A 9,860-nucleotide genomic window follows, 5' to 3' on the forward strand; every position below is an offset into this window, starting at 1 on the left:
TTGATTTCTAGTTTTATAGCACTGTTATCTGAAAAGGTTCTCTGTAGTATTTGGATGTTTGTAAATTTATGGAGGCTTGCTTTTTTACCTAACACATCGTCAATTCTGGAGAATGTTCCATGTGCACTGGAGAAAGAAGTATATTGTACTGTTGTTGGGTTGAATGTTCTGTACATGTAAGAGGTCAAAGTGATTAATGATGTTGGTTAGTTCCTCTGTAACTTTGTCAAGTTTTATTTTGGTTGTTCTGTCCCTTTTCGAAAGTGGCATATTAAAATCCCCCACTATAATTGGAGATTTATCTATTTCTTTCTTCTCTTGTAGTAAGGTTTGCTTTGTATATCTTGGTGCTTTTTCATTGGAAGCATAGATATTTATTATGGTTATGTTGTCTTGCTCAATTGACCCTTTGATCATGACATAGTGTCCTTTTATATCTCTTATGCTGGTTTTTCACTTAAAGTTTACTTTATCAGTGATTAGAATTGCCACTCCTGCTTGATTATTGTTGCAGTTAGCTGAGTATATATTTTTTCCATCCTTTAACTTTTAGTCTGTTTTTTTCTTTGTGTGTAAGTTGTGCCTCTTGCAGGCAGCATATTGAAGGGTCTTGTTTTCTTATCCAATCTGCCACTCTCTGTCTCTTCACTGGTGCATTCAATTCATTGGCATTCAATGTAATAATCAAAAGGTTTGAATTAATTGCTGCCATTATGTTAATTTTTTGTTAGTGTTGTTCTTTCCTTTGTTCTGCATGCCTTCTTGTGCTGAGTTTGTATTTTTTGTGCTATTTCTTGTCAGTCTCTTCTTAGTTTTCATTTTTGCTTATTCTGCTTGGATGTTCATTTTCATGGTAAGTTGTGATGTATTAACTTTTTGGGGGGTTACATTAAAGTCTATTAACTTTTATCTCCATTTAAGAGAATCTATTATATCCTGTAATCTACCTGACATCCTCACCACCTGAGTTTCTCTTTGAGTTTCATTCATTGAACAATTAGAGAAATGTTTTTATCCATGCTATTGAAGTTGGGAAAACTTCATTAATAAGGAGCATTTCAAAGGAAGGAAAGAAATTTGGGGTTTCATGAGTCTGGTAAAAAGTAAAATTACCTGTGAATCTTGTTGTTGTTGTTAGGTGCCACCAAGTCAGTACTGACTCATAGCAACCTTATGCATAGCAGAATGAAACACTGCCCAATCCTGGTCCCACCTCACTTTTGTTGCCACACTGGAGTCCATTGATGCTGCCACGTTGGCAATCCATTTTGTTGGGGGTCTTCCTCTTTTTCTCTGACCCTCCACCTTACCAAACATGATATCCTTTTCCAGGGCCTGGTCTCTCCTGACAATATGTCTGAAATACAAGAGATGAAATTTGGCCATCCTGGCCTCCAGGAAGCACTCTGGCTGACTTCTTCCAACACAGATCTGTTGTTTCTTTTGGCAGCCCATGGCACTTTCAATATTTTCCTCCAACACCATAATTCAAAAGCATCAATTCTTATATGAGTCATAATGAAGAATATAAAAAAGTTTTTTTCTTGGAATTAAAAACTCTGGCAAGTCCTATGCTTTCAACCACTTCCTGGAACACAAGAGTGGCAGAGACTGTGGGAGTGGGCTGTTTAGTAGGGCTGAATATGACACCTTTAGCACTTTTATAAGTACTTTTACCCTGTTCCATTAGTGTACCACCAAATATTGTTATTTAACTTTTTACTAATGCAAAAATACTTCAAAAAGTTCTTTGGAAAATTCCATTATCTTTCAATTCCATTTCTCCAAGAACGTTTTGAAGCCTACTCATATGTTCAAAAATAAACCAATATTTATGTACTCTAGGAGATATTTTTAGATTTTTCAATCACAATTTTTCAATCACAATTCTAATTTGTGGTTGGCCCTCCAAAATAATGTGTTACTTTGGCATTCCAGTGAAATCACTGTATCATCAGGTGATGCTTGAAGTATTTGACAGCAGTCAAGTGGATAATTATTCATGAGAAAACTGAGGCTATATGGGTATCACCCTTCCACTGTGTGCACACATAGCTCCCCTGGTATATCCCAGTGAATATCGAGAAGTTTGTCTCTTTTCTCTCTCCAAACAGATTTTCATTCTTTACCATTAGTTTTTCTAAACTAAATTTCCAGAAATAAAAAACAAAACAACAACAACAACAACAACAAAAAACTACAAGGCCTAAGTGTTGTTTCAGTAACTTGTACCTCATCTTCTGCAGAAAAGAATAAAATGTTATTTATGATTATTTCTGTACGTGCCTTATCAAATTCTTCCTCTAAAAGATATGCATATCTATAAATAGAATAGTTTTATATATTAGAAAATAAGCAAACCTAAATGAGAAATTATAATTTTCTTTCAACTTATATAACAACTCTGTTACACTCTAATTATGTAACAAAATATTTGAGAAAATCGGGCATATGTAATGTTCTATAGTAAATAACGATCAGGTCTCAGGACTGCACCAGGTCACACTGTCTGAAGTAGTGACAACAAAATGATTGTCTATAAAGTTTTTGTGTAGTTTTTCAGCAAAAAAATATTGAAGTAGTCAGTTATAACAAGAAAAACGCTTTTGTAAATCCAGCTTATGTGTATCAATATAACTGCAAAGGTAGAAGTTCATCCTAATTTGCATTTTGAACCTTCTGAGGCATTCCTGACAGAGCTGTCATTATTACTCAATAATAATTCCATTTTGAATCACGTGGCATTGTCTGCATTCACTACCAGTACAAGCTGTTGATCTAGTTGCTGCCAGTGTTTTTATAGTTGCTGAATTTGCCAAATACCTGGTGTTTCAGATGCAATATTATGGTAATTAGTATTTTAGAAACTGTATTAATGATGTTTTTAGAATGATGTATTAAAGGAAAAGGAAAAGAATTATTCAAAAAGCCACCACTCAGTTACTAATAATATAGCTAATAATATTGTGATTCAATATAAAAATATTTTAACAAAAAGTCATTGCTGTTAGTTTACATATAATTTAAAAATATATCAAGTTTAAACAATTTACAACCATACTTATTACATATTATTTTATGATGGCTATTTGTAGTAAATATTATTAAGGACTTTTATATAGTCTGATACAAAAGAAATTCCATGAGGAGTAAAGGGTGACACCATGAGTTATTGCACTGGGTGGGTGACACCAACATTAACAACACTACTGTCCCAGGGATCTGCATTTAAAATAAATGCTTAGATAATTACACATCCTCCTTTATTTTAGAATTCAGTCCTTTGGACTTTGAAGTAAAAATATGTGATCATTGCACATATTTCTTTTTTTTTTTTAATAATGTGAAAAATAAGTAGTAAGTATATACAGAACACATCCACAAAGTCAGTGTCATTTAGTGAAAATCAAAGTGGATGCTGATTCAAATGGCAGAGTTTTTAATTTCAATAGGCATGACATCAAAATTTCCTTAAATGATGTCTAAAACATCTTTTTATTCAAAATTTTCCAGATAATCTCCCTAACCATTTATTATTCCTTCCTTAGCACATATATGAACTCATCTGTATATGCATCACTTCTACACACACGTATGGACTCATTCACTCAGGAAGGTCCACAGAGAAAGAGTTCTTTGGTGCCATTCTTATCAAAAGAATATTAGCCTCAAGAATACTGAAACAAGAACACCATTAGCAACTGAATTTCACTAGTTTAATCTTTGTAGGTTTATAGCTTTGAGACCTAATCAAACTATGTTTTATATGATTTAATAATCCAATGAGATCATTTATTTTTACCCTTCAGTTTTTGAGGGCAATACTTTATAAATTTATTTTATGGGAACTTCAGTTTTGTTGATGAAACTAAGAAAAATATCCTCACAAAGAATCTAAAAAGAATGGTTTCTAAAAGAAAAAAAGGATAATTTTAGTCAAGTAAAAAAACTTTTAATTAATTCCCAATAATACGAAGCAGTCCTGGGGTCACAAAGAACACTTACGTACTGAATACTAATTGAAATTATGTTAGTCCGAAGTCACTTAGAAGGGCCTTAGAAAACGACCTGATGATTTGCTTCTGAAAGAGCCAAGCCTTAAAGACTCTGTGGAACAGTTCTAATTTTCATACATGAGGTCACCAAGGATGGGAATCAACTGGATGGCAACTAATAATAACAACAATCAGTAATAGATATTCTTGTTGCTGTTATTAGGTGCCAGAGAGTTGGTACTTACTCATAATCAACCCTATGCACAAAAGAATGAAACACTGCACAATCTTGCACCTACCTCACAATCTTTGCTATGCTTGAGCTCACTGCTGCTGCCATGGTGCCAATCCATCTCATTGGGGTACTTCCTATTTTTTTTGCTGAACCTCCACTTTAAAAAGCATGATGTCCTTCTTTAGGGACTGGTCCCTCCTGATCATATTTATGAAGAATGAGAGACAAAGTCTAGCCATCCTGGCTTCTAAGGAGCATGCTGGCTGTACTTCTTTCAGCACAAATTTTTTTGGTACTTTTGGCAGTCCATGGTACTTTTAATATTCTCTTACAATACCTTATCTCAAATGAATATATTCTTCCACTGTCTTCTTTATTCACTGTCCAACTTGAACATGCATATGAGGTAATTGAAAATACTTTGGTTTTGGTCAGGTGCACGTTAGTCCTCAAATTCAGTCCTCTTAAACACTTTAAAAAATTCTTGTTCACAGATTTGCTTAATGCAATACTTTATTTGATTTCTTGAATGCATCTCCCAGGAGGGTTGATGGTTGATCATAGCAAAATGAAGTCTTTGGCAACTACATTATTTTCTCAGTTTATCTTGATGTTATTTATTGGTTCATTAGTGAGGATTTTTGCTTTCTTTACAATGAGGAGCAACCCACATCTTTACTGTCTTCTTAATGACCTTTTGAAGGAGCTCTGGTAGCGTAGTGGTTACAAATTGGGCTGCGAACCTTAAGGTCAGCGGTTCGAAACTACCAGCTGCTCCACGGGAGAAAGATGAGGCTTTCTACTCCCGTAAAGATTTACACCCTCGGAAGCCCTATACAGGGTCGCTATGGGTCGGAACCGACTCAATGGCACATAACAACAACAAATGACCTTTTGCTTTCTTCCTGTAGGATGTTCTTGATGTCATCCAACAACTGTTCTGATTTTTGGTCGAGTTTTTGTGTGGTGCTGGGGGCTGCAAAGTTGATTTGACCCACAAGGTCAGTGGTTCAAGCTCACCAGCAGCTCTTTGGAAACCCTATAGAGGACCACTTATGGGTCAGAACTGACTCAACAGTATTTGACAACAAAAACAACAGATTCTAATTAATCCAATCTGTTTTTGAAATTACTTCTAAATTCAGGTGGGATATGTTGAAGATCATATTTTGGCTCCCATAAACTTTTGTTTTAATTTTCTTCAGTTTTAGCCCAAGTTTACATATGAGCAATTGATGGTCTGGTCCCCATTATGCCGTATGCCCATGGTCTTGTTTTGGCTGGTGTTATGGAACTTTTCCACCATTTCTCTCTACAGATGTAGCCCATTTTATTTCTATGTATTCTATCTGATGAGGTTCATGTGTATAGTCATCTTTTTTTCTTGTTTAAAAAAAAGGTATTTGAATTGAACAAGTCATTGATTTTGCAAAATTCTATCATGTATTCCCCAACATCATTTCTTCCACCAAGGCCATATTTCCATCTACTTATCCTTCCTCTTTGTTTCCATCTTTTGCATTCCAATCACCAGTAATTAATAATAGATATTGTTTGCATGATTGATCAGTTTCAGACTGAAGAAGTTGGTTGTTGTTGTTAAGTGCTGTTGAGTCATCTCTGACCCATAGTCACCATCTATGGGTTTCCAAGGAACTGCCGGTGTGTTTGAACCACCGAACTTGAAGTTCAAACCTAAAGCAGTCCAGTGCTTATAACTACAATGTTGCATCACTGGCTTTAGTGCTTGATGTGTAATAATAGTGGTATTAACTGGCCTTCCTTGTAGGCTTATGGTTATTACATTATCACAGATAGCATTGTACTTCAAGACAGATCTTGAAATGTTCTTTTTGATAATGAATGAGATGCCATTCTTCTTCAATTTGTCATTCACAATAAAATAAACCACGTAATTGTCAGATTCAATATGGCCAATACCAGTCTATTTCAGCTCACTAATGCTTAAAATGTTGACGTTTATGTTTTCCATTTCATTTTTTACAATTTCCAGTTCCCTAGATTCATACTTCATACACTCCATGTTTGCATTATTAATGGTTGTTCATAGTTGTTTCTCCTTATTTTGAGTTGCAGCCTTTCAGCAAAAAAAGATCCTGAAAGCTCTACTCCATTCATGTCATCAAGGGCAACTCTCCTTTGAGGAGGCAGATCTTTCCCAGTCTTATTTTAGCATCTTCCAATATGAGAGGCTCATCTTCCAGCACTATATGTGACAATATTCTGGTGCTGTTTATCATGCTTTAATATTCAATTTTATGGTATTATCTAACTATTCATAAGGTTTACAGTGACTAAATATTTGTAAGTAGTCAATTTCTCCTCATTCCGATTCTATCCGTATCTCCAAGCTCAGCTGAAACCTGCCCACCTTAGTTGATCCTGCTGGTATTTAAAATACCAGTGGCATAGCTTCCACAATCACAGCAACACACATGCCACTACAGTACAACAAACTAACAGATGAGTGGTGGCAGTAATAGATAGAATTAGATATGTCGAAACAAAGGGATGGAAGAGAATGTCAGAAGTTAATTGTTTCTACTACTTTGTTGCTATTGGATCTCAGGGGTTAAATGATCTGCTTTTGGTGATTTCTGTGATGCAAATACTCATGCTGAGGCATATTTCTAATCATATCTGAACTTTCAGTTGAGAGGAAAGATGCAGTAGACCATCCATTATGAGCTACAGCATTCCAGCACAGACTATTTCACATTGTTGAGTTCCAGAGTAGATAAATAGAACTCAGTACATGTAATACTTTATGCATCTTAACTTTGTAACTGCTTATGTTAGCTGCCAATCAACCCAACCTTAACTCATGGTTACCCCAGGGAAACTAGAACAAATGTGGCCTGACCCTTTATCATACCTAGCATCGCTTGCAGATCATACTATCATGATCTATAGATTTTTATTGGTTGATTTTAAGAAGTAAATCATCAGACTTTTCTGCTTAGTCATTCTAGATTGGAAGCTCTGCTGAAACTTAACCTCCACTGAAAGATGGGTAGTAGCTGCACAGAAGGTACATTAGCAAGGAATCTAACCCAGGTCCCCTGCATGGTAGGAGATATGTCTACCACTAAACACCCACTGGCCCTCATAATTGGAAAATGCTTTAACAAAAATAATACTTGAGAGGAAACATATTAGAAAATAAATCCTGGGACTTTAGTTCAACCTTAGCATCTTTACACATCAAACAGACATCATGGGTAATTATTTTATCTTTGGCCTTATAATTCTCAGAATTAACAGCATTTGACCTATATCCAGGATACCTAGGTATCTTAACACTCTCATTGAAAGACATAAACAAGAGTACTTAGAACATAATAATAAAAGGGATAATGAGGTTAAAATAAGACATTTTCAAAAAAAATGTGTTACATGATAAGGTTTAAATTCTTATATAAAAATATTTTCAATGGGAAATTTAAATAATGAAACATATAAAGGAGTTCTGGTAGCGTGGTGGTTATGAGTCGGGCTGCCAACCTCAAGGTCAGCAGTTCGAAACTACCAGCAGTTCTGTGGGAGAAAGATGAGGCGTTCTTCTCCCATAAAGATTTACAGACTTGGAAACCCTGTACAGGGTTATTATGAGTCAGAATCGACTCCATAGTACTAAACAACACAGTTTTTAAGGATTTTTAAAAGTAAGACAATTTTCCTGTGAATTATTAACAGCTTGGCCTAAATTGTAGACAAAATTGAAGGACCACATCAAGTTATAAAATTAGTTGAATACTTATGCAGTTTCTTCATTTGTAAATGAAAATTTGGTTGAATTTACAGCAAAGCACTTTTGAAGGAGTGTGTCAGCCAGCTAGAAACAAATTCTTGTCTTGACATGACAGATTCAGAGTCATCATTCATTCATACATTCATTCATATATTCAGCATTTATTATGATCCAATTCTATGCAAAGTACTATTTCTGGAGTTTCACATGTGTATGTGAAAGCTAAGAAAGAAATGATGGAAGAACAAGTGTAGGATCAGAGTAGGAAATATAAAAGGAATGAAAAAGGATAAGGAGAAAAATGGAGGAAAAGAAGAAAGGAGAGGACAGAGAAAGGGAGGCCAGATAGATGAGATGAGAAGCTAGTGGCATAGTCTCTTTCTCATATGAGTACATCTACAAAGATATGTACAGAATAAGGAAAAATTTTGTGATAGTACTGTTCTGCAGGGAAAAGTCAGAGCTCTGGATGCTTCTGAACAGTTATTAAACTGCAGTCTAATATTTTAAATAAAGGAATTGAATAGTAGAACTTAGATGACCTCTCTGGACATTTTCATTACGTATGGATTGCATCTCAATATAAAGAAAACAAAAATCCTCACCATTGGACCAATAAACAACATTCTTATCAACAGAGAAAAGATCAAAGTTGTCAAGGACTTCATTCTTCTTGGATCAACTATCAACACTCCTGGAATCAGCAGTCAAAAAATTAAGCGATGTATTGCATTAGGCAAATCTGCTGCACAGGCCTCTTTAAACCGTTCAAGAGCAAAGATGTCAGTTTTGAGATTAAGCTACACCTGACCCTAGCCATGATCTTTTCAACAGATAATGCATGTGAAAGTTGGACTCTGACTAGGAAGACCATAGAAGAACTGATGCTTTTAAGTTATGGTCTTGGAGAAAAATATTGAAAGTGCCATGTGCTTCCCATAGAACTAACATATCTGTGTTGGAAGAAGTGCAGCCAGTATGCTCCTTGAAGGCCAGGATGGCCAAACTTCGTCTCTCATACTTCGGACATATTGTCAGGAGAGACCAGTTGCTGGAGAAGGATATCATGTTTGGTAAAGTGTAGGGTAAAAGAAAAAGAGGAAGACCCTCAGTGAGATGGATTGACAAAGTAGCAGCATCAATGAGCTCAAGAGTGACAACAATAGTGAAGTTGGCCCAGAATCGGGCAGTGCTTCATTCTGCTGTGCATAAGGTCACTATGAGTTGATACTGACTCAATGGCACATAACAACAACAACAACAAAGTAAAATGGAACCTGAAAAGCCATCTTAGAGCAATGGCTATGGTTAAATTTTAACTTCCTTCCTAACCAAATTTAATCATTAACAACTACTTTATAATATCTAAAGCAGAACTAGTCGTCCAAATAAGAGAAGCAATATTCTTCAGCAAACAGAACAATGAATTGATCACTATGTTCAGGACACGAAACAGGATCACTTTAAGTACTGAACTAGGAAAACATTTCATAATGCCTTACCACAACTTTCATGATTCTGATTGTCTTTTCCTTTAAAATCCCAGCTGTTCTCCATTCAGGAACAGGTCTGGGAGATTATAGTTCCTCCATTTTCATGTGTTTTGCTCCTTGCTCCGAACCCTTTGTATTTGCAAAAATAGAAATTATTGAGGATGAGTCTGATGAATGAATTGGCAGACTTTTCAAAGAGACTGTAGGCATTCCCTGAGATCAGAGACTCAAAAGAGCCAAGTAAGTCACCACTTGTAACCCCTCCCCCCAGACATTATTTTAGCTCTGGTAGCGTAGTGGTTACGAATCGGGCTGCGAACCTTAAGGTCAGCGGTTCGAAACTACCAGCCGCTCCGCGGGAGAAA

Source organism: Chrysochloris asiatica, unplaced genomic scaffold (assembly GCF_000296735.1).
Source record: "Chrysochloris asiatica unplaced genomic scaffold, ChrAsi1.0 scaffold00002, whole genome shotgun sequence".
In the NCBI taxonomy this organism is placed as follows: Eukaryota; Metazoa; Chordata; class Mammalia; order Afrosoricida; family Chrysochloridae; genus Chrysochloris; species Chrysochloris asiatica.